The sequence below is a fragment of the Pelophylax lessonae genome (genome assembly GCF_965119305.1).
Source record: "Pelophylax lessonae genome assembly, chromosome: 2".
Taxonomy (NCBI): Eukaryota; Metazoa; Chordata; class Amphibia; order Anura; family Ranidae; genus Pelophylax; species Pelophylax lessonae.
The window spans coordinates 280905830-280932597 of NC_138769.1; positions in this window are offsets into that span (position 1 = coordinate 280905830).

Below are 26768 nucleotides of genomic sequence, written 5' to 3' on the forward strand. Positions count from 1 at the left end.
TAAACTACATTTGGTAACTTATGGCCTGAAAAAATGTTTTTGGTCAAAATGACTCTATTTAGGTCTCCATGTGTCTAAAAAGCCATTTTTAGTCAAAATAACTACGTTTGGTCACCAAAGGTCTGAAAAATTGCTTTAGCCAAAATGACTGTATTTTTGTCTTTTAGAGTCTTAAAAAGCCGGTTTTAGACAAGATAATTGCATTTCGTAACCAGTGATCTGAAAACATTTTTTGGGTCAAAATGACTCTATTTTGTTCTCCATGTGTCTAAAAAGCCCTTTTTAGTCAAAATAAATGCATTTTGTCACCAAAGGTCTGAAATACTTTTTTAGCTAAAATTACTGTATTTTTGTCCTTCAGAGTCTTAAAACGCCCTTTTAGACAAGATAATTTAATTTCGTAACAAAAGGCCTGAAAACATGTTTTTGGTCAAAATGACTCTATTTTGGTCTCCAAGTGGCTAAAAAGACTTTTTTAGTCAAAATAACTGCATTTGGTCACCAAAGGTCTGAAAAACATTTTTACCCAAAATGACTGTATTTTTATCTTTTAAAGTCTCAAACCATCGCTTTTAGACAAGATAGCTGCATTTGGTAACCAATGGCCTGAAAACGTGTTTTTGGTCAAAATGACTCTTTTTTGTTCTCCAAATGTCTAAAACGCCTTTTTTAGTCAAAATAACTGCATTTGGTGACCAAAGGTCTGAAAAACTATTTTAGCCAAAATGACTGTATTTTTGTCTTTTAGTCTCAAAACGCCGCTTTTAGACAAGATAACTGCATTTGGTAACCAATGGCCTGAAAACCTTTTTTTTAGCCAAAATGACTATATTTTTGTATTTTAGAGTCTTAAAACACCGCTTTTAGACAAGATAAACTACATTTTGGTAACCAATGGCCTGAAAAAATATTTTTGGTCAAAATGACTCTATTTAGGTCTCCAAGTGTCTAAAAAGCCCATTTTAGTCAAAATAACTACGTTTGGTCACCAAAGGTCTGAAAAACATTTTTACCCAAAATGACTGTATTTTTATCTTTTAGAGTCTCAAACCATCGCTTTTAGACAAGATAACTGCATTTGGTAACCAATGGCCTGAAAAAATGTTTTTTGGTCAAAATGACTCTATTTAGGTCTCCAAGTGTCCTAAAAGCCCTTTTAGTCAAAATAACTACGTTTGGTCACCAAAGGTCTTAAAAAACATTTTTACTCAAAATGACGGTATTTTTATCTTTTAGAGTCTCAAACCGTCGCTTTTAGACAAGATAACTGCATTTGGTAACCAATGGCCTGAAAAAATGTTTTTGGTCAAAATGACTCTATTTAGGTCTCCAAGTGTCTTAAAAGCCCTCTTTAGTCAAAATAACTACGTTTGGTCACCAAAGGTCCTAAAAACTGCTTTAGCCAAAATGACTGTATTTTTGTCTTTTAGAGTCTTAAAAAGCCGGTTTTAGACAAGATAATTGCATTTGGTAACCAATGGCCTGAAACATTTGTTTGGGTCAAAATGACTATTTTGGTCTCCAAGTGGCTAAAAAGACTTTTCTAGTCAAAATAACTGCATTTGGTCACCAAAGGTCTGAAAAACATTTTTACCCAAAATGACTGTATTTTTATCTTTTAAAGTCTCAAACCATCGCTTTTAGACAAGATAGCTGCATTTGGTAACCAATGGCCTGAAAACGTGTTTTTGGTCAAAATGACTCTATTTTGGTCTCCAAATGTCTAAAACGCCTTTTTTAGTCAAAATAACTGCATTTGGTCACCAAAGGTCTGAAAAACTATTTTAGCCAAAATGACTGTATTTTTGTCTTTTAGTCTCAAAACGCCGCTTTTAGACAATATAACTGCATTTGGTAACCAATTTCCTGAAAACCTTTTTTTTTTAGCCAAAATGACTATATTTTTGTATTTTAGAGTCTTAAAACACCGCTTTTAGACAAGATAAACTACATTTAGTAAAAATGACTGTATTTTCGTCTATTAGAGTCTTAAAAAGCCGGTTTTGGACAAGATAATTGCATTTGGTAACTTACCGCCTGAAACATTTGTTTGGGTCAAAATGACTCTAATTTGGTCTCCAAGTGTCTAAAAAGAATTTTTTTTTTTTGCATTTGATCACCAAAGGTCTAAAACATTTTTTTAATATTTATTGAGTATAAACAGTACACTGAATAAATAACATGAACGGTAGACATAATCAGTTACAGAAAAACACCGCTTTTAGACAAGATAAACTACATTTGGTAACCAATGGGCCTGAAAAAATGTTTTTGGTCAAAATGATTCTATTTTGGTCTCCCAAGTGTCTAAAAATCCTATTTTAGTCATAATAAATGCATTTGGTCACCAATGCTCTGAAAACCTTTTTTAGCCAAAATGACTGTATTTTTGTCTTTTAGAGTCCTAAAATACCGCTTTTAGACAAGATAAACTACATTTGGTAACTTATGGCCTGAAAAAATGTTTTTGGTCAAAATGACTCTATTTAGGTCTCCATGTGTCTAAAAAGCCCTTTTTAGTCAAAATAACTACGTTTGGTCACCAAAGGTCTGAAAAACTGCTTTAGCCAAAATGACTGTATTTTTGTCTTTTAGAGTCTTAAAAAGCCGGTTTTAGACAAGATAATTGCATTTCGTAACCAGTGATCTGAAAACATTTTTTGGGTCAAAATGACTCTATTTTGTTCTCCATGTGTCTAAAAAGCCCTTTTTAGTCAAAATAACTGCATTTTGGTCACCAAAGGTCTGAAATAAAAATTTAGTAAAAATGACTGTATTTTCGTCTATTAGAGTCTTAAAAAGCCGGTTTTGGACAAGATAATTGCATTTGGTAACTTAACGCCTGAAACATTTGTTTGGGTCAAAATGACTCTAATTTGGTCTCCAAGTGTCTAAAAAGAATTTTTTTTTTTGCATTTGATCACCAAAGGTCTAAAACATTTTTTTAATATTTATTGAGTATAAACAGTACACTGAATAAATAACATGAACGGTAGACATAATCAGTTACAGAAAAACACCGCTTTTAGACAGGATAAACTACATTTGGTAACCAATGGGCCTGAAAAAATGTTTTTGGTCAAAATGATTCTATTTTGGTCTCCCAAGTGTCTAAAAAAGCCTATTTTAGTCATAATAAATGCATTTGGTCACCAATGCTCTGAAAACCTTTTTTAGCCAAAATGACTGTATTTTTGTCTTTTAGAGTCTTAAAATACCGCTTTTAGACAAGATAAACTACATTTGGTAACTTATGGCCTGAAAAAATGTTTTTGGTCAAAATGACTCTATTTAGGTCTCCATGTGTCTAAAAAGCCCTTTTTAGTCAAAATAACTACGTTTGGTCACCAAAGGTCTGAAAAACTGCTTTAGCCAAAATGACTGTATTTTTGTCTTTTAGAGTCTTAAAAAGCCGGTTTTAGACAAGATAATTGCATTTCGTAACCAGTGATCTGAAAACATTTTTTGGGTCAAAATTACTCTATTTTGTTCTCCATGTGTCTAAAAAGCCCTTTTTAGTCAAAATAAATGCATTTTGTCACCAAAGGTCTGAAATACTTTTTTAGCTAAAATTACTGTATTTTTGTCCTTCAGAGTCATAAAACGCCCTTTTAGACAAGATAATTGCATTTCGTAACAAAAGGCCTGAAAACATGTTTTTGGTCAAAATGACTCTATTTTGGTCTCCAAGTGGCTAAAAAGACTTTTTTAGTCAAAATAACTGCATTTGGTCACCAAAGGTCTGAAAAACATTTTTACCCAAAATGACTGTATTTTTATCTTTTAAAGTCTCAAACCATCGCTTTTAGACAAGATAGCTGCATTTGGTATCCAATGGCCTGAAAACGTGTTTTTGGTCAAAATGACTCTATTTTGTTCTCCAAATGTCTAAAACGCCTTTTTTAGTCAAAATAACTGCATTTGGTGACCAAAGGTCTGAAAAACTATTTTAGCCAAAATGACTGTATTTTTGTCTTTTAGTCTCAAAACGCCGCTTTTAGACAAGATAACTGCATTTGGTAACCAATGGCCTGAAAAAATGTTTTTGGTCAAAATGACTCTATTTAGGTCTCCAAGTGTCTTAAAAGCCCCTTTTTAGTCAAAATAACTACGTTTGGTCACCAAAGGTCTGAAAAACTGCTTTAGCCAAAATGACTGTATTTTTGTCTTTTAGAGTCTTAAAAAGCCGGTTTTAGACAAGATAATTGCATTTCGTAACCAGTGATCTGAAAACATTTTTTGGGTCAAAATGACTCTATCTTGTTCTCCATGTGTCTAAAAAGCCCTTTTTAGTCAAAATAACTGCATTTTGGTCACCAAAGGTCTGAAATAAAAATTTAGTAAAAATGACTGTATTTTCGTCTATTAGAGTTTTAAAAAGCCGGTTTTGGACAAGATAATTGCATTTGGTAACTTACCGCCTGAAACATTTGTTTGGGTCAAAATGACTCTAATTTGGTCTCCAAGTGTCTAAAAAGAATTTTTTTTTTTTGCATTTGGTCACCAAAGGTCTAAAACATTTTTTTAATATTTATTGAGTATAAACAGTACACTGAATAAATAACATGAACGGTAGACATAATCAGTTACAGAAAAACACCGCTTTTAGACAAGATAAACTACATTTGGTAACCAATGGGCCTGAAAAAATGTTTTTGGTCAAAATGATTCTATTTTGGTCTCCCAAGTGTCTAAAAATCCTATTTTAGTCATAATAAATGCATTTGGTCACCAATGCTCTGAAAACCTTTTTTAGCCAAAATGACTGTATTTTTGTCTTTTAGAGTCTTAAAATACCGCTTTTAGACAAGATAAACTACATTTGGTAACTTATGGCCTGAAAAAATGTTTTTGGTCAAAATGACTCTATTTAGGTCTCCATGTGTCTAAAAAGCCCTTTTTAGTCAAAATAACTACGTTTGGTCACCAAAGGTCTGAAAAACTGCTTTAGCCAAAATGACTGTATTTTTGTCTTTTAGAGTCTTAAAAAGCCGGTTTTAGACAAGATAATTGCATTTCGTAACCAGTGATCTGAAAACATTTTTTGGGTCAAAATTACTCTATTTTGTTCTCCATGTGTCTAAAAAGCCCTTTTTAGTCAAAATAAATGCATTTTGTCACCAAAGGTCTGAAATACTTTTTTAGCTAAAATTACTGTATTTTTGTCCTTCAGAGTCTTAAAACGCCCTTTTAGACAAGATTATTGCATTTGGTAACTTACCGCCTGAAACATTTGTTTGGGTCAAAATGACTCTAATTTGGTCTCCAAGTGTCTAAAAAGAATTTTTTTTTGCATTTGATCACCAAAGGTCTAAAACATTTTTTTAATATTTATTGAGTATAAACAGTACACTGAATAAATAACATGAACGGTAGACATAATCAGTTACAGAAAAACACCGCTTTTAGACAAGATAAACTACATTTGGTAACCAATGGGCCTGAAAAAATGTTTTTGGTCAAAATGATTCTATTTTGGTCTCCCAAGTGTCTAAAAATCCTATTTTAGTCATAATAACTGCATTTGGTGACCAAAGGTCTGAAAAACTATTTTAGCCAAAATGACTGTATTTTTGTCTTTTAGTCTCAAAACGCCGCTTTTAGACAAGATAACTGCATTTGGTAACCAATGGCCTGAAAACCTTTTTTTTTTTTAGCCAAAATGACTATATTTTTGTATTTTAGAGTCTTAAAACACCGCTTTTAGACAAGATAAACTACATTTGGTAACCAATGGCCTGAAAAAATATTTTTGGTCAAAATGACTCTATTTAGGTCTCCAAGTGTCTAAAAAGCCCATTTTAGTCAAAATAACAACGTTTGGTCACCAAAGGTGTGAAAAACATTTTTACCCAAAATGACTGTATTTTTATCTTTTAGAGTCTCAAACCATCGCTTTTAGACAAGATAACTGCATTTGGTAACCAATGGAATGAAAAAATGTTTTTGGTCAAAATGACTCTATTTAGGTCTCCAAGTGTCTTAAAAGCCCTTTTTAGCCAAAATAACTACGTTTGGTCACCAAAGGTCTGAAAAACTGCTTTAGCCAAAATGACTGTATTTTTGTCTTTTAGAGTCTTAAAAAGCCGGTTTTAGACAAGATAATTGCATTTCGTAACCAGTGATCTGAAAACATTTTTTGGATCAAAATGACTCTATTTTGTTCTCCATGTGTCTAAAAAGCCCTTTTTAGTCAAAATAACTGCATTTTGGTCACCAAAGGTCTGAAATAAAAATTTAGTAAAAATGACTGTATTTTCTTCTATTAGAGTCTTAAAAAGCCGGTTTTGGACAAGATAATTGCATTTGGTAACTTACCGCCTGAAACATTTGTTTGGGTCAAAATGACTCTAATTTGGTCTCCAAGTGTCTAAAAAGAATTTTTTTTTTGCATTTGATCACCAAAGGTCTAAAACATTTTTTTAATATTTATTGAGTATAAACAGTACACTGAATAAATAACATGAACGGTAGACATAATCAGTTACAGAAAAACACCGCTTTTAGACAGGATAAACTACATTTGGTAACCAATGGGCCTGAAAAAATGTTTTTGGTCAAAATGATTCTATTTTGGTCTCCCAAGTGTCTAAAAAAGCCTATTTTAGTCATAATAAATGCATTTGGTCACCAATGCTCTGAAAACCTTTTTTAGCCAAAATGACTGTATTTTTGTCTTTTAGAGTCTTAAAATACCGCTTTTAGACAAGATAAACTACATTTGGTAACTTATGGCCTGAAAAAATGTTTTTGGTCAAAATGACTCTATTTAGGTCTCCATGTGTCTAAAAAGCCCTTTTTAGTCAAAATAACTACGTTTGGTCACCAAAGGTCTGAAAAACTGCTTTAGCCAAAATGACTGTATTTTTGTCTTTTAGAGTCTTAAAAAGCCGGTTTTAGACAAGATAATTGCATTTCGTAACCAGTGATCTGAAAACATTTTTTGGGTCAAAATTACTCTATTTTGTTCTCCATGTGTCTAAAAAGCCCTTTTTAGTCAAAATAAATGCATTTTGTCACCAAAGGTCTGAAATACTTTTTTAGCTAAAATTACTGTATTTTTGTCCTTCAGAGTCTTAAAACGCCCTTTTAGACAAGATTATTGCATTTGGTAACTTACCGCCTGAAACATTTGTTTGGGTCAAAATGACTCTAATTTGGTCTCCAAGTGTCTAAAAAGAATTTTTTTTTGCATTTGATCACCAAAGGTCTAAAACATTTTTTTAATATTTATTGAGTATAAACAGTACACTGAATAAATAACATGAACGGTAGACATAATCAGTTACAGAAAAACACCGCTTTTAGACAAGATAAACTACATTTGGTAACCAATGGGCCTGAAAAAATGTTTTTGGTCAAAATGATTCTATTTTGGTCTCCCAAGTGTCTAAAAATCCTATTTTAGTCATAATAACTGCATTTGGTGACCAAAGGTCTGAAAAACTATTTTAGCCAAAATGACTGTATTTTTGTCTTTTAGTCTCAAAACGCCGCTTTTAGACAAGATAACTGCATTTGGTAACCAATGGCCTGAAAACCTTTTTTTTTTTTAGCCAAAATGACTATATTTTTGTATTTTAGAGTCTTAAAACACCGCTTTTAGACAAGATAAACTACATTTGGTAACCAATGGCCTGAAAAAATATTTTTGGTCAAAATGACTCTATTTAGGTCTCCAAGTGTCTAAAAAGCCCATTTTAGTCAAAATAACAACGTTTGGTCACCAAAGGTGTGAAAAACATTTTTACCCAAAATGACTGTATTTTTATCTTTTAGAGTCTCAAACCATCGCTTTTAGACAAGATAACTGCATTTGGTAACCAATGGAATGAAAAAATGTTTTTGGTCAAAATGACTCTATTTAGGTCTCCAAGTGTCTTAAAAGCCCTTTTTAGCCAAAATAACTACGTTTGGTCACCAAAGGTCTGAAAAACTGCTTTAGCCAAAATGACTGTATTTTTGTCTTTTAGAGTCTTAAAAAGACGGTTTTAGACAAGATAATTGCATTTCGTAACCAGTGATCTGAAAACATTTTTTGGATCAAAATGACTCTATTTTGTTCTCCATGTGTCTAAAAAGCCCTTTTTAGTCAAAATAACTGCATTTTGGTCACCAAAGGTCTGAAATAAAAATTTAGTAAAAATGACTGTATTTTCTTCTATTAGAGTCTTAAAAAGCCGGTTTTGGACAAGATAATTGCATTTGGTAACTTACCGCCTGAAACATTTGTTTGGGTCAAAATGACTCTAATTTGGTCTCCAAGTGTCTAAAAAGAATTTTTTTTTTGCATTTGATCACCAAAGGTCTAAAACATTTTTTTAATATTTATTGAGTATAAACAGTACACTGAATAAATAACATGAACGGTAGACATAATCAGTTACAGAAAAACACCGCTTTTAGACAGGATAAACTACATTTGGTAACCAATGGGCCTGAAAAAATGTTTTTGGTCAAAATGATTCTATTTTGGTCTCCCAAGTGTCTAAAAAAGCCTATTTTAGTCATAATAAATGCATTTGGTCACCAATGCTCTGAAAACCTTTTTTAGCCAAAATGACTGTATTTTTGTCTTTTAGAGTCTTAAAATACCGCTTTTAGACAAGATAAACTACATTTGGTAACTTATGGCCTGAAAAAATGTTTTTGGTCAAAATGACTCTATTTAGGTCTCCATGTGTCTAAAAAGCCCTTTTTAGTCAAAATAACTACGTTTGGTCACCAAAGGTCTGAAAAACTGCTTTAGCCAAAATGACTGTATTTTTGTCTTTTAGAGTCTTAAAAAGCCGGTTTTAGACAAGATAATTGCATTTCGTAACCAGTGATCTGAAAACATTTTTTGGGTCAAAATTACTCTATTTTGTTCTCCATGTGTCTAAAAAGCCCTTTTTAGTCAAAATAAATGCATTTTGTCACCAAAGGTCTGAAATACTTTTTTAGCTAAAATTACTGTATTTTTGTCCTTCAGAGTCATAAAACGCCCTTTTAGACAAGATAATTGCATTTCGTAACAAAAGGCCTGAAAACATGTTTTTGGTCAAAATGACTCTATTTTGGTCTCCAAGTGGCTAAAAAGACTTTTTTAGTCAAAATAACTGCATTTGGTCACCAAAGGTCTGAAAAACATTTTTACCCAAAATGACTGTATTTTTATCTTTTAAAGTCTCAAACCATCGCTTTTAGACAAGATAGCTGCATTTGGTAACCAATGGCCTGAAAACGTGTTTTTGGTCAAAATGACTCTATTTTGTTCTCCAAATGTCTAAAACGCCTTTTTTAGTCAAAATAACTGCATTTGGTGACCAAAGGTCTGAAAAACTATTTTAGCCAAAATGACTGTATTTTTGTCTTTTAGTCTCAAAACGCCGCTTTTAGACAAGATAACTGCATTTGGTAACCAATGGCCTGAAAACATGTTTTTGGTCAAAATGACTCTATTTAGGTCTCCAAGTGTCTTAAAAGCCCCTTTTTAGTCAAAATAACTACGTTTGGTCACCAAAGGTCTGAAAAACTGCTTTAGCCAAAATGACTGTATTTTTGTCTTTTAGAGTCTTAAAAAGCCGGTTTTAGACAAGATAATTGCATTTCGTAACCAGTGATCTGAAAACATTTTTTGGGTCAAAATGACTCTATTTTGTTCTCCATGTGTCTAAAAAGCCCTTTTTAGTCAAAATAACTGCATTTTGGTCACCAAAGGTCTGAAATAAAAATTTAGTAAAAATGACTGTATTTTCGTCTATTAGAGTTTTAAAAAGCCGGTTTTGGACAAGATAATTGCATTTGGTAACTTACCGCCTGAAAGATTTGTTTGGGTCAAAATGACTCTAATTTGGTCTCCAAGTGTCTAAAAAGAATTTTTTTTTTTTGCATTTGGTCACCAAAGGTCTAAAACATTTTTTTAATATTTATTGAGTATAAACAGTACACTGAATAAATAACATGAACGGTAGACATAATCAGTTACAGAAAAACACCGCTTTTAGACAAGATAAACTACATTTGGTAACCAATGGGCCTGAAAAAATGTTTTTGGTCAAAATGATTCTATTTTGGTCTCCCAAGTGTCTAAAAATCCTATTTTAGTCATAATAAATGCATTTGGTCACCAATGCTCTGAAAACCTTTTTTAGCCAAAATGACTGTATTTTTGTCTTTTAGAGTCTTAAAATACCGCTTTTAGACAAGATAAACTACATTTGGTAACTTATGGCCTGAAAAAATGTTTTTGGTCAAAATGACTCTATTTAGGTCTCCATGTGTCTAAAAAGCCCTTTTTAGTCAAAATAACTACGTTTGGTCACCAAAGGTCTGAAAAACTGCTTTAGCCAAAATGACTGTATTTTTGTCTTTTAGAGGCTTAAAAAGCCGGTTTTAGACAAGATAATTGCATTTCGTAACCAGTGATCTGAAAACATTTTTTGGGTCAAAATGACTCTATTTTGTTCTCCATGTGTCTAAAAAGCCCTTTTTAGTCAAAATAAATGCATTTTGTCACCAAAGGTCTGAAATACTTTTTTAGCTAAAATTACTGTATTTTTGTCCTTCAGAGTCTTAAAACGCCCTTTTAGACAAGATTATTGCATTTGGTAACTTACCGCCTGAAACATTTGTTTGGGTCAAAATGACTCTAATTTGGTCTCCAAGTGTCTAAAAAGAATTTTTTTTTGCATTTGATCACCAAAGGTCTAAAACATTTTTTTAATATTTATTGAGTATAAACAGTACACTGAATAAATAACATGAACGGTAGACATAATCAGTTACAGAAAAACACCGCTTTTAGACAAGATAAACTACATTTGGTAACCAATGGGCCTGAAAAAATGTTTTTGGTCAAAATGATTCTATTTTGGTCTCCCAAGTGTCTAAAAATCCTATTTTAGTCATAATAACTGCATTTGGTGACCAAAGGTCTGAAAAACTATTTTAGCCAAAATGACTGTATTTTTGTCTTTTAGTCTCAAAACGCCGCTTTTAGACAAGATAACTGCATTTGGTAACCAATGGCCTGAAAACCTTTTTTTTTTTAGCCAAAATGACTATATTTTTGTATTTTAGAGTCTTAAAACACCGCTTTTAGACAAGATAAACTACATTTGGTAACCAATGGCCTGAAAAAATATTTTTGGTCAAAATGACTCTATTTAGGTCTCCAAGTGTCTAAAAAGCCCATTTTAGTCAAAATAACAACGTTTGGTCACCAAAGGTGTGAAAAACATTTTTACCCAAAATGACTGTATTTTTATCTTTTAGAGTCTCAAACCATCGCTTTTAGACAAGATAACTGCATTTGGTAACCAATGGAATGAAAAAATGTTTTTGGTCAAAATGACTCTATTTAGGTCTCCAAGTGTCTTAAAAGCCCTTTTTAGCCAAAATAACTACGTTTGGTCACCAAAGGTCTGAAAAACTGCTTTAGCCAAAATGACTGTATTTTTGTCTTTTAGAGTCTTAAAAAGCCGGTTTTAGACAAGATAATTGCATTTCGTAACCAGTGATCTGAAAACATTTTTTGGATCAAAATGACTCTATTTTGTTCTCCATGTGTCTAAAAAGCCCTTTTTAGTCAAAATAACTGCATTTTGGTCACCAAAGGTCTGAAATAAAAATTTAGTAAAAATGACTGTATTTTCTTCTATTAGAGTCTTAAAAAGCCGGTTTTGGACAAGATAATTGCATTTGGTAACTTACCGCCTGAAACATTTGTTTGGGTCAAAATGACTCTAATTTGGTCTCCAAGTGTCTAAAAAGAATTTTTTTTTTGCATTTGATCACCAAAGGTCTAAAACATTTTTTTAATATTTATTGAGTATAAACAGTACACTGAATAAATAACATGAACGGTAGACATAATCAGTTACAGAAAAACACCGCTTTTAGACAAGATAAACTACATTTGGTAACCAATGGGCCTGAAAAAATGTTTTTGGTCAAAATGATTCTATTTTGGTCTCCCAAGTGTCTAAAAATCCTATTTTAGTCATAATAAATGCATTTGGTCACCAATGCTCTGAAAACCTTTTTTAGCCAAAATGACTGTATTTTTGTCTTTTAGAGTCTTAAAATACCGCTTTTAGACAAGATAAACTACATTTGGTAACTTATGGCCTGAAAAAATGTTTTTGGTCAAAATGACTCTATTTAGGTCTCCATGTGTCTAAAAAGCCCTTTTTAGTCAAAATAACTACGTTTGGTCACCAAAGGTCTGAAAAACTGCTTTAGCCAAAATGACTGTATTTTTGTCTTTTAGAGTCTTAAAAAGCCGGTTTTAGACAAGATAATTGCATTTCGTAACCAGTGATCTGAAAACATTTTTTGGGTCAAAATGACTCTATTTTGTTCTCCATGTGTCTAAAAAGCCCTTTTTAGTCAAAATAAATGCATTTTGTCACCAAAGGTCTGAAATACTTTTTTAGCTAAAATTACTGTATTTTTGTCCTTCAGAGTCTTAAAACGCCCTTTTAGACAAGATTATTGCATTTGGTAACTTACCGCCTGAAACATTTGTTTGGGTCAAAATGACTCTAATTTGGTCTCCAAGTGTCTAAAAAGAATTTTTTTTTGCATTTGATCACCAAAGGTCTAATACATTTTTTTAATATTTATTGAGTATAAACAGTACACTGAATAAATAACATGAACGGTAGACATAATCAGTTACAGAAAAACACCGCTTTTAGACAAGATAAACTACATTTGGTAACCAATGGGCCTGAAAAAATGTTTTTGGTCAAAATGATTCTATTTTGGTCTCCCAAGTGTCTAAAAATCCTATTTTAGTCATAATAACTGCATTTGGTGACCAAAGGTCTGAAAAACTATTTTAGCCAAAATGACTGTATTTTTGTCTTTTAGTCTCAAAACGCCGCTTTTAGACAAGATAACTGCATTTGGTAACCAATGGCCTGAAAACCTTTTTTTTTTTAGCCAAAATGACTATATTTTTGTATTTTAGAGTCTTAAAACACCGCTTTTAGACAAGATAAACTACATTTGGTAACCAATGGCCTGAAAAAATATTTTTGGTCAAAATGACTCTATTTAGGTCTCCAAGTGTCTAAAAAGCCCATTTTAGTCAAAATAACAACGTTTGGTCACCAAAGGTGTGAAAAACATTTTTACCCAAAATGACTGTATTTTTATCTTTTAGAGTCTCAAACCATCGCTTTTAGACAAGATAACTGCATTTGGTAACCAATGGAATGAAAAAATGTTTTTGGTCAAAATGACTCTATTTAGGTCTCCAAGTGTCTTAAAAGCCCTTTTTAGCCAAAATAACTACGTTTGGTCACCAAAGGTCTGAAAAACTGCTTTAGCCAAAATGACTGTATTTTTGTCTTTTAGAGTCTTAAAAAGCCGGTTTTAGACAAGATAATTGCATTTCGTAACCAGTGATCTGAAAACATTTTTTGGGTCAAAATGACTCTATTTTGTTCTCCATGTGTCTAAAAAGCCCTTTTTAGTCAAAATAACTGCATTTTGGTCACCAAAGGTCTGAAATAAAAATTTAGTAAAAATGACTGTATTTTCGTCTATTAGAGTTTTAAAAAGCCGGTTTTGGACAAGATAATTGCATTTGGTAACTTACCGCCTGAAACATTTGTTTGGGTCAAAATGACTCTAATTTGGTCTCCAAGTGTCTAAAAAGAATTTTTTTTTTTTGCATTTGGTCACCAAAGGTCTAAAACATTTTTTTAATATTTATTGAGTATAAACAGTACACTGAATAAATAACATGAACGGTAGACATAATCAGTTACAGAAAAACACCGCTTTTAGACAAGATAAACTACATTTGGTAACCAATGGGCCTGAAAAAATGTTTTTGGTCAAAATGATTCTATTTTGGTCTCCCAAGTGTCTAAAAATCCTATTTTAGTCATAATAACTGCATTTGGTGACCAAAGGTCTGAAAAACTATTTTAGCCAAAATGACTGTATTTTTGTCTTTTAGAGTCTTAAAAAGCCGGTTTTAGACAAGATAATTGCATTTCGTAACCAGTGATCTGAAAACATTTTTTGGGTCAAAATTACTCTATTTTGTTCTCCATGTGTCTAAAAAGCCCTTTTTAGTCAAAATAAATGCATTTTGTCACCAAAGGTCTGAAATACTTTTTTAGCTAAAATTACTGTATTTTTGTCCTTCAGAGTCATAAAACGCCCTTTTAGACAAGATAATTGCATTTCGTAACAAAAGGCCTGAAAACATGTTTTTGGTCAAAATGACTCTATTTTGGTCTCCAAGTGGCTAAAAAGACTTTTTTAGTCAAAATAACTGCATTTGGTCACCAAAGGTCTGAAAAACATTTTTACCCAAAATGACTGTATTTTTATCTTTTAAAGTCTCAAACCATCGCTTTTAGACAAGATAGCTGCATTTGGTAACCAATGGCCTGAAAACGTGTTTTTGGTCAAAATGACTCTATTTTGTTCTCCAAATGTCTAAAACGCCTTTTTTAGTCAAAATAACTGCATTTGGTGACCAAAGGTCTGAAAAACTATTTTAGCCAAAATGACTGTATTTTTGTCTTTTAGTCTCAAAACGCCGCTTTTAGACAAGATAACTGCATTTGGTAACCAATGGCCTGAAAACATGTTTTTGGTCAAAATGACTCTATTTAGGTCTCCAAGTGTCTTAAAAGCCCCTTTTTAGTCAAAATAACTACGTTTGGTCACCAAAGGTCTGAAAAACTGCTTTAGCCAAAATGACTGTATTTTTGTCTTTTAGAGTCTTAAAAAGCCGGTTTTAGACAAGATAATTGCATTTCGTAACCAGTGATCTGAAAACATTTTTTGGGTCAAAATGACTCTATTTTGTTCTCCATGTGTCTAAAAAGCCCTTTTTAGTCAAAATAACTGCATTTTGGTCACCAAAGGTCTGAAATAAAAATTTAGTAAAAATGACTGTATTTTCGTCTATTAGAGTTTTAAAAAGCCGGTTTTGGACAAGATAATTGCATTTGGTAACTTACCGCCTGAAACATTTGTTTGGGTCAAAATGACTCTAATTTGGTCTCCAAGTGTCTAAAAAGAATTTTTTTTTTTTGCATTTGGTCACCAAAGGTCTAAAACATTTTTTTAATATTTATTGAGTATAAACAGTACACTGAATAAATAACATGAACGGTAGACATAATCAGTTACAGAAAAACACCGCTTTTAGACAAGATAAACTACATTTGGTAACCAATGGGCCTGAAAAAATGTTTTTGGTCAAAATGATTCTATTTTGGTCTCCCAAGTGTCTAAAAATCCTATTTTAGTCATAATAAATGCATTTGGTCACCAATGCTCTGAAAACCTTTTTTAGCCAAAATGACTGTATTTTTGTCTTTTAGAGTCTTAAAATACCGCTTTTAGACAAGATAAACTACATTTGGTAACTTATGGCCTGAAAAAATGTTTTTGGTCAAAATGACTCTATTTAGGTCTCCATGTGTCTAAAAAGCCCTTTTTAGTCAAAATAACTACGTTTGGTCACCAAAGGTCTGAAAAACTGCTTTAGCCAAAATGACTGTATTTTTGTCTTTTAGAGTCTTAAAAAGCCGGTTTTAGACAAGATAATTGCATTTCGTAACCAGTGATCTGAAAACATTTTTTGGGTCAAAATGACTCTATTTTGTTCTCCATGTGTCTAAAAAGCCCTTTTTAGTCAAAATAAATGCATTTTGTCACCAAAGGTCTGAAATACTTTTTTAGCTAAAATTACTGTATTTTTGTCCTTCAGAGTCTTAAAACGCCCTTTTAGACAAGATTATTGCATTTGGTAACTTACCGCCTGAAACATTTGTTTGGGTCAAAATGACTCTAATTTGGTCTCCAAGTGTCTAAAAAGAATTTTTTTTTGCATTTGATCACCAAAGGTCTAAAACATTTTTTTAATATTTATTGAGTATAAACAGTACACTGAATAAATAACATGAACGGTAGACATAATCAGTTACAGAAAAACACCGCTTTTAGACAAGATAAACTACATTTGGTAACCAATGGGCCTGAAAAAATGTTTTTGGTCAAAATGATTCTATTTTGGTCTCCCAAGTGTCTAAAAATCCTATTTTAGTCATAATAACTGCATTTGGTGACCAAAGGTCTGAAAAACTATTTTAGCCAAAATGACTGTATTTTTGTCTTTTAGTCTCAAAACGCCGCTTTTAGACAAGATAACTGCATTTGGTAACCAATGGCCTGAAAACCTTTTTTTTTTTAGCCAAAATGACTATATTTTTGTATTTTAGAGTCTTAAAACACCGCTTTTAGACAAGATAAACTACATTTGGTAACCAATGGCCTGAAAAAATATTTTTGGTCAAAATGACTCTATTTAGGTCTCCAAGTGTCTAAAAAGCCCATTTTAGTCAAAATAACAACGTTTGGTCACCAAAGGTGTGAAAAACATTTTTACCCAAAATGACTGTATTTTTATCTTTTAGAGTCTCAAACCATCGCTTTTAGACAAGATAACTGCATTTGGTAACCAATGGAATGAAAAAATGTTTTTGGTCAAAATGACTCTATTTAGGTCTCCAAGTGTCTTAAAAGCCCTTTTTAGCCAAAATAACTACGTTTGGTCACCAAAGGTCTGAAAAACTGCTTTAGCCAAAATGACTGTATTTTTGTCTTTTAGAGTCTTAAAAAGCCGGTTTTAGACAAGATAATTGCATTTCGTAACCAGTGATCTGAAAACATTTTTTGGATCAAAATGACTCTATTTTGTTCTCCATGTGTCTAAAAAGCCCTTTTTAGTCAAAATAACTGCATTTTGGTCACCAAAGGTCTGAAATAAAAATTTAGTAAAAATGACTGTATTTTCTTCTATTAGAGTCTTAAAAAGCCGGTTTTGGACAAGATAATTGCATTTGGTAACTTACCGCCTGAAACATTTGTTTGGGTCAAAATGACTCTAATTTGGTCTCCAAGTGTCTAAAAAGAATTTTTTTTTTGCATTTGATCACCAAAGGTCTAAAACATTTTTTTAATATTTATTGAGTATAAACAGTACACTGAATAAATAACATGAACGGTAGACATAATCAGTTACAGAAAAACACCGCTTTTAGACAAGATAAACTACATTTGGTAACCAATGGGCCTGAAAAAATGTTTTTGGTCAAAATGATTCTATTTTGGTCTCCCAAGTGTCTAAAAATCCTATTTTAGTCATAATAAATGCATTTGGTCACCAATGCTCTGAAAACCTTTTTTAGCCAAAATGACTGTATTTTTGTCTTTTAGAGTCTTAAAATACCGCTTTTAGACAAGATAAACTACATTTGGTAACTTATGGCCTGAAAAAATGTTTTTGGTCAAAATGACTCTATTTAGGTCTCCATGTGTCTAAAAAGCCCTTTTTAGTCAAAATAACTACGTTTGGTCACCAAAGGTCTGAAAAACTGCTTTAGCCAAAATGACTGTATTTTTGTCTTTTAGAGTCTTAAAAAGCCGGTTTTAGACAAGATAATTGCATTTCGTAACCAGTGATCTGAAAACATTTTTTGGGTCAAAATGACTCTATTTTGTTCTCCATGTGTCTAAAAAGCCCTTTTTAGTCAAAATAAATGCATTTTGTCACCAAAGGTCTGAAATACTTTTTTAGCTAAAATTACTGTATTTTTGTCCTTCAGAGTCTTAAAACGCCCTTTTATTGCATTTGGTAACTTACCGCCTGAAACATTTGTTTGGGTCAAAATGACTCTAATTTGGTCTCCAAGTGTCTAAAAAGAATTTTTTTTTGCATTTGATCACCAAAGGTCTAATACATTTTTTTAATATTTATTGAGTATAAACAGTACACTGAATAAATAACATGAACGGTAGACATAATCAGTTACAGAAAAACACCGCTTTTAGACAAGATAAACTACATTTGGTAACCAATGGGCCTGAAAAAATGTTTTTGGTCAAAATGATTCTATTTTGGTCTCCCAAGTGTCTAAAAATCCTATTTTAGTCATAATAACTGCATTTGGTGACCAAAGGTCTGAAAAACTATTTTAGCCAAAATGACTGTATTTTTGTCTTTTAGTCTCAAAACGCCGCTTTTAGACAAGATAACTGCATTTGGTAACCAATGGCCTGAAAACCTTTTTTTTTTTAGCCAAAATGACTATATTTTTGTATTTTAGAGTCTTAAAACACCGCTTTTAGACAAGATAAACTACATTTGGTAACCAATGGCCTGAAAAAATATTTTTGGTCAAAATGACTCTATTTAGGTCTCCAAGTGTCTAAAAAGCCCATTTTAGTCAAAATAACAACGTTTGGTCACCAAAGGTGTGAAAAACATTTTTACCCAAAATGACTGTATTTTTATCTTTTAGAGTCTCAAACCATCGCTTTTAGACAAGATAACTGCATTTGGTAACCAATGGAATGAAAAAATGTTTTTGGTCAAAATGACTCTATTTAGGTCTCCAAGTGTCTTAAAAGCCCTTTTTAGCCAAAATAACTACGTTTGGTCACCAAAGGTCTGAAAAACTGCTTTAGCCAAAATGACTGTATTTTTGTCTTTTAGAGTCTTAAAAAGCCGGTTTTAGACAAGATAATTGCATTTCGTAACCAGTGATCTGAAAACATTTTTTGGGTCAAAATGACTCTATTTTGTTCTCCATGTGTCTAAAAAGCCCTTTTTAGTCAAAATAACTGCATTTTGGTCACCAAAGGTCTGAAATAAAAATTTAGTAAAAATGACTGTATTTTCGTCTATTAGAGTTTTAAAAAGCCGGTTTTGGACAAGATAATTGCATTTGGTAACTTACCGCCTGAAACATTTGTTTGGGTCAAAATGACTCTAATTTGGTCTCCAAGTGTCTAAAAAGAATTTTTTTTTTTTGCATTTGGTCACCAAAGGTCTAAAACATTTTTTTAATATTTATTGAGTATAAACAGTACACTGAATAAATAACATGAACGGTAGACATAATCAGTTACAGAAAAACACCGCTTTTAGACAAGATAAACTACATTTGGTAACCAATGGGCCTGAAAAAATGTTTTTGGTCAAAATGATTCTATTTTGGTCTCCCAAGTGTCTAAAAATCCTATTTTAGTCATAATAACTGCATTTGGTGACCAAAGGTCTGAAAAACTATTTTAGCCAAAATGACTGTATTTTTGTCTTTTAGTCTCAAAACGCCGCTTTTAGACAAGATAACTGCATTTGGTAACCAATGGCCTGAAAACCTTTTTTTTTTTAGCCAAAATGACTATATTTTTGTATTTTAGAGTCTTAAAACACCGCTTTTAGACAAGATAAACTACATTTGGTAACCAATGGCCTGAAAAAATATTTTTGGTCAAAATGACTCTATTTAGGTCTCCAAGTGTCTAAAAAGCCCATTTTAGTCAAAATAACAACGTTTGGTCACCAAAGGTGTGAAAAACATTTTTACCCAAAATGACTGTATTTTTATCTTTTAGAGTCTCAAACCATCGCTTTTAGACAAGATAACTGCATTTGGTAACCAATGGAATGAAAAAATGATTTTGGTCAAAATGACTCTATTTAGGTCTCCAAGTGTCTTAAAAGCCCTTTTTAGCCAAAATAACTACGTTTGGTCACCAAAGGTCTGAAAAACTGCTTTAGCCAAAATGACTGTATTTTTGTCTTTTAGAGTCTTAAAAAGCCGGTTTTAGACAAGATAATTGCATTTCGTAACCAGTGATCTGAAAACATTTTTTGGATCAAAATGACTCTATTTTGTTCTCCATGTGTCTAAAAAGCCCTTTTTAGTCAAAATAACTGCATTTTGGTCACCAAAGGTCTGAAATAAAAATTTAGTAAAAATGACTGTATTTTCTTCTATTAGAGTCTTAAAAAGCCGGTTTTGGACAAGATAATTGCATTTGGTAACTTACCGCCTGAAACATTTGTTTGGGTCAAAATGACTCTAATTTGGTCTCCAAGTGTCTAAAAAGAATTTTTTTTTTGCATTTGATCACCAAAGGTCTAAAACATTTTTTTAATATTTATTGAGTATAAACAGTACACTGAATAAATAACATGAACGGTAGACATAATCAGTTACAGAAAAACACCGCTTTTAGACAGGATAAACTACATTTGGTAACCAATGGGCCTGAAAAAATGTTTTTGGTCAAAATGATTCTATTTTGGTCTCCCAAGTGTCTAAAAAAGCCTATTTTAGTCATAATAAATGCATTTGGTCACCAATGCTCTGAAAACCTTTTTTAGCCAAAATGACTGTATTTTTGTCTTTTAGAGTCTTAAAATACCGCTTTTAGACAAGATAAACTACATTTGGTAACTTATGGCCTGAAAAAATGTTTTTGGTCAAAATGACTCTATTTAGGTCTCCATGTGTCTAAAAAGCCCTTTTTAGTCAAAATAACTACGTTTGGTCACCAAAGGTCTGAAAAACTGCTTTAGCCAAAATGACTGTATTTTTGTCTTTTAGAGTCTTAAAAAGCCGGTTTTAGACAAGATAATTGCATTTCGTAACCAGTGATCTGAAAACATTTTTTGGGTCAAAATTACTCTATTTTGTTCTCCATGTGTCTAAAAAGCCCTTTTTAGTCAAAATAAATGCATTTTGTCACCAAAGGTCTGAAATACTTTTTTAGCTAAAATTACTGTATTTTTGTCCTTCAGAGTCATAAAACGCCCTTTTAGACAAGATAATTGCATTTCGTAACAAAAGGCCTGAAAACATGTTTTTGGTCAAAATGACTCTATTTTGGTCTCCAAGTGGCTAAAAAGACTTTTTTAGTCAAAATAACTGCATTTGGTCACCAAAGGTCTGAAAAACATTTTTACCCAAAATGACTGTATTTTTATCTTTTAAACCATCGCTTTTAGACAAGATAGCTGCATTTGGTAACCAATGGCCTGAAAACGTGTTTTTGGTCAAAATGACTCTATTTTGTTCTCCAAATGTCTAAAACGCCTTTTTTAGTCAAAATAACTGCATTTGGTGACCAAAGGTCTGAAAAACTATTTTAGCCAAAATGACTGTATTTTTGTCTTTTAGTCTCAAAACGCCGCTTTTAGACAAGATAACTGCATTTGGTAACCAATGGCCTGAAAACATGTTTTTGGTCAAAATGACTCTATTTAGGTCTCCAAGTGTCTTAAAAGCCCCTTTTTAGTCAAAATAACTACGTTTGGTCACCAAAGGTCTGAAAAACTGCTTTAGCCAAAATGACTGTATTTTTGTCTTTTAGAGTCTTAAAAAGCCGGTTTTAGACAAGATAATTGCATTTCGTAACCAGTGATCTGAAAACATTTTTTGGGTCAAAATGACTCTATTTTGTTCTCCATGTGTCTAAAAAGCCCTTTTTAGTCAAAATAACTGCATTTTGGTCACCAAAGGTCTGAAATAAAAATTTAGTAAAAATGACTGTATTTTCGTCTATTAGAGTTTTAAAAAGCCGGTTTTGGACAAGATAATTGCATTTGGTAACTTACCGCCTGAAACATTTGTTTGGGTCAAAATGACTCTAATTTGGTCTCCAAGTGTCTAAAAAGAATTTTTTTTTTTTGCATTTGGTCACCAAAGGTCTAAAACATTTTTTTAATATTTATTGAGTATAAACAGTACACTGAATAAATAACATGAACGGTAGACATAATCAGTTACAGAAAAACACCGCTTTTAGACAAGATAAACTACATTTGGTAACCAATGGGCCTGAAAAAATGTTTTTGGTCAAAATGATTCTATTTTGGTCTCCCAAGTGTCTAAAAATCCTATTTTAGTCATAATAAATGCATTTGGTCACCAATGCTCTGAAAACCTTTTTTAGCCAAAATGACTGTATTTTTGTCTTTTAGAGTCTTAAAATACCGCTTTTAGACAAGATAAACTACATTTGGTAACTTATGGCCTGAAAAAATGTTTTTGGTCAAAATGACTCTATTTAGGTCTCCATGTGTCTAAAAAGCCCTTTTTAGTCAAAATAACTACGTTTGGTCACCAAAGGTCTGAAAAACTGCTTTAGCCAAAATGACTGTATTTTTGTCTTTTAGAGGCTTAAAAAGCCGGTTTTAGACAAGATAATTGCATTTCGTAACCAGTGATCTGAAAACATTTTTTGGGTCAAAATGACTCTATTTTGTTCTCCATGTGTCTAAAAAGCCCTTTTTAGTCAAAATAAATGCATTTTGTCACCAAAGGTCTGAAATACTTTTTTAGCTAAAATTACTGTATTTTTGTCCTTCAGAGTCTTAAAACGCCCTTTTAGACAAGATTATTGCATTTGGTAACTTACCGCCTGAAACATTTGTTTGGGTCAAAATGACTCTAATTTGGTCTCCAAGTGTCTAAAAAGAATTTTTTTTTGCATTTGATCACCAAAGGTCTAAAACATTTTTTTAATATTTATTGAGTATAAACAGTACACTGAATAAATAACATGAACGGTAGACATAATCAGTTACAGAAAAACACCGCTTTTAGACAAGATAAACTACATTTGGTAACCAATGGGCCTGAAAAAATGTTTTTGGTCAAAATGATTCTATTTTGGTCTCCCAAGTGTCTAAAAATCCTATTTTAGTCATAATAACTGCATTTGGTGACCAAAGGTCTGAAAAACTATTTTAGCCAAAATGACTGTATTTTTGTCTTTTAGTCTCAAAACGCCGCTTTTAGACAAGATAACTGCATTTGGTAACCAATGGCCTGAAAACCTTTTTTTTTTTTAGCCAAAATGACTATATTTTTGTATTTTAGAGTCTTAAAACACCGCTTTTAGACAAGATAAACTACATTTGGTAACCAATGGCCTGAAAAAATATTTTTGGTCAAAATGACTCTATTTAGGTCTCCAAGTGTCTAAAAAGCCCATTTTAGTCAAAATAACAACGTTTGGTCACCAAAGGTGTGAAAAACATTTTTACCCAAAATGACTGTATTTTTATCTTTTAGAGTCTCAAACCATCGCTTTTAGACAAGATAACTGCATTTGGTAACCAATGGAATGAAAAAATGTTTTTGGTCAAAATGACTCTATTTAGGTCTCCAAGTGTCTTAAAAGCCCTTTTTAGCCAAAATAACTACGTTAGGTCACCAAAGGTCTGAAAAACTGCTTTAGCCAAAATGACTGTATTTTTGTCTTTTAGAGTCTTAAAAAGCCGGTTTTAGACAAGATAATTGCATTTCGTAACCAGTGATCTGAAAACATTTTTTGGATCAAAATGACTCTATTTTGTTCTCCATGTGTCTAAAAAGCCCTTTTTAGTCAAAATAACTGCATTTTGGTCACCAAAGGTCTGAAATAAAAATTTAGTAAAAATGACTGTATTTTCTTCTATTAGAGTCTTAAAAAGCCGGTTTTGGACAAGATAATTGCATTTGGTAACTTACCGCCTGAAACATTTGTTTGGGTCAAAATGACTCTAATTTGGTCTCCAAGTGTCTAAAAAGAATTTTTTTTTTGCATTTGATCACCAAAGGTCTAAAACATTTTTTTAATATTAATTGAGTATAAACAGTACACTGAATAAATAACATGAACGGTAGACATAATCAGTTACAGAAAAACACCGCTTTTAGACAAGATAAACTACATTTGGTAACCAATGGGCCTGAAAAAATGTTTTTGGTCAAAATGATTCTATTTTGGTCTCCCAAGTGTCTAAAAATCCTATTTTAGTCATAATAAATGCATTTGGTCACCAATGCTCTGAAAACCTTTTTTAGCCAAAATGACTGTATTTTTGTCTTTTAGAGTCTTAAAATACCGCTTTTAGACAAGATAAACTACATTTGGTAACTTATGGCCTGAAAAAATGTTTTTGGTCAAAATGACTCTATTTAGGTCTCCATGTGTCTAAAAAGCCCTTTTTAGTCAAAATAACTACGTTTGGTCACCAAAGGTCTGAAAAACTGCTTTAGCCAAAATGACTGTATTTTTGTCTTTTAGAGTCTTAAAAAGCCGGTTTTAGACAAGATAATTGCATTTCGTAACCAGTGATCTGAAAACATTTTTTGGGTCAAAATGACTCTATTTTGTTCTCCATGTGTCTAAAAAGCCCTTTTTAGTCAAAATAAATGCATTTTGTCACCAAAGGTCTGAAATACTTTTTTAGCTAAAATTACTGTATTTTTGTCCTTCAGAGTCTTAAAACGCCCTTTTAGACAAGATTATTGCATTTGGTAACTTACCGCCTGAAACATTTGTTTGGGTCAAAATGACTCTAATTTGGTCTCCAAGTGTCTAAAAAGAATTTTTTTTTGCATTTGATCACCAAAGGTCTAATACATTTTTTTAATATTTATTGAGTATAAACAGTACACTGAATAAATAACATGAACGGTAGACATAATCAGTTACAGAAAAACACCGCTTTTAGACAAGATAAACTACATTTGGTAACCAATGGGCCTGAAAAAATGTTTTTGGTCAAAATGATTCTATTTTGGTCTCCCAAGTGTCTAAAAATCCTATTTTAGTCATAATAACTGCATTTGGTGACCAAAGGTCTGAAAAACTATTTTAGCCAAAATGACTGTATTTTTGTCTTTTAGTCTCAAAACGCCGCTTTTAGACAAGATAACTGCATTTGGTAACCAATGGCCTGAAAACCTTTTTTTTTTTAGCCAAAATGACTATATTTTTGTATTTTAGAGTCTTAAAACACCGCTTTTAGACAAGATAAACTACATTTGGTAACCAATGGCCTGAAAAAATATTTTTGGTCAAAATGACTCTATTTAGGTCTCCAAGTGTCTAAAAAGCCCATTTTAGTCAAAATAACAACGTTTGGTCACCAAAGGTGTGAAAAACATTTTTACCCAAAATGACTGTATTTTTATCTTTTAGAGTCTCAAACCATCGCTTTTAGACAAGATAACTGCATTTGGTAACCAATGGAATGAAAAAATGTTTTTGGTCAAAATGACTCTATTTAGGTCTCCAAGTGTCTTAAAAGCCCTTTTTAGCCAAAATAACTACGTTTGGTCACCAAAGGTCTGAAAAACTGCTTTAGCCAAAATGACTGTATTTTTGTCTTTTAGAGTCTTAAAAAGCCGGTTTTAGACAAGATAATTGCATTTCGTAACCAGTGATCTGAAAACATTTTTTGGGTCAAAATGACTCTATTTTGTTCTCCATGTGTCTAAAAAGCCCTTTTTAGTCAAAATAACTGCATTTTGGTCACCAAAGGTCTGAAATAAAAATTTAGTAAAAATGACTGTATTTTCGTCTATTAGAGTCTTAAAAAGCCGGTTTTGGACAAGATAATTACATTTGGTAACTTACCGCCTGAAACATTTGTTTGGGTCAAAATGACTCTAATTTGGTCTCCAAGTGTCTAAAAAGAATTTTTTTTTTTTGCATTTGATCACCAAAGGTCTAAAACATTTTTTTAATATTTATTGAGTATAAACAGTACAATGAATAAATAACATGAACGGTAGACATAATCAGTTACAGAAAAACACCGCTTTTAGACAAGATAAACTACATTTGGTAACCAATGGGCCTGAAAAAATGTTTTTGGTCAAAATGATTCTATTTTGGTCTCCCAAGTGTCTAAAAATCCTATTTTAGTCATAATAAATGCATTTGGTCACCAATGCTCTGAAAACCTTTTTTAGCCAAAATGACTGTATTTTTGTCTTTTAGAGTCTTAAAATACCGCTTTTAGACAAGATAAACTACATTTGGTAACTTATGGCCTGAAAAAATGTTTTTGGTCAAAATGACTCTATTTAGGTCTCCATGTGTCTATAAAGCCCTTTTAGTCAAAATAACTACGTTTGGTCACTAAAGGTCTGAAAACCTTTCTTAGCCAAAATTACTGTATTTTTGACTTTTAGAGTCTTAAAATACCGCTTTTAGACAAGATAAACTGCATTTGGTAACCAATGGCCTGAAAAAATGTTTTTGGTCAAAATGACTCTATTTTGGTCTCCAAGTGTCTAAAGATCCTTTCTTATTCAAAATAACTGCATTTGGTCACCAAAGGTCTGAAAAACATTTTTACCCAAAATGACGGTATTTTTATCTTTTAGAGTCTCAAACCATCGCTTTTAGACAAGATAACTGCATTGGGTAACCAATGGCCTTAAAAAATGTTTTTGGTCAAAATGACTCTAATTTGGTCTCCAAGTGTCTAAAAAGAATTTTTTTTTTTGCATTTGATCACCAAAGGTCTAAAACATTTTTTTAATATTTATTGAGTATAAACAGTACAATGAATAAATAACATGAACGGTAGACATAATCAGTTACAGAAAAACACCGCTTTTAGACAAGATAAACTACATTTGGTAACCAATGGGCCTGAAAAAATGTTTTTGGTCAAAATGATTCTATTTTGGTCTCCCAAGTGTCTAAAAATCCTATTTCAGTCATAATAAATGCATTTGATCACCAAAGGTCTGAAATACTTTTTTAGCCAAAATGACTGTATTTTTGTCTTTTAGAGTCTTAAAATACCGCTTTTAGACAAGATAAACTACATTTGGTAACTTATGGCCTGAAAAAATGTTTTTGGTCAAAATGACTCTATTTAGGTCTCCATGTGTCTAAAAAGCCCTTTTAGTCAAAATAACTACGTTTGGTCACTAAAGGTCTGAAAACCTTTCTTAGCCAAAATTACTGTATTTTTGACTTTTAGAGTCTTAAAATACCGCTTTTAGACAAGATAAACTGCATTTGGTAACCAATGGCCTGAAAAAATGTTTTTGGTCAAAATGACTCTATTTTGGTCTCCAAGTGTCTAAAGATCCTTTCTTATTCAAAATAACTGCATTTGGTCACCAAAGGTCTGAAAAACATTTTTACCCAAAATGACG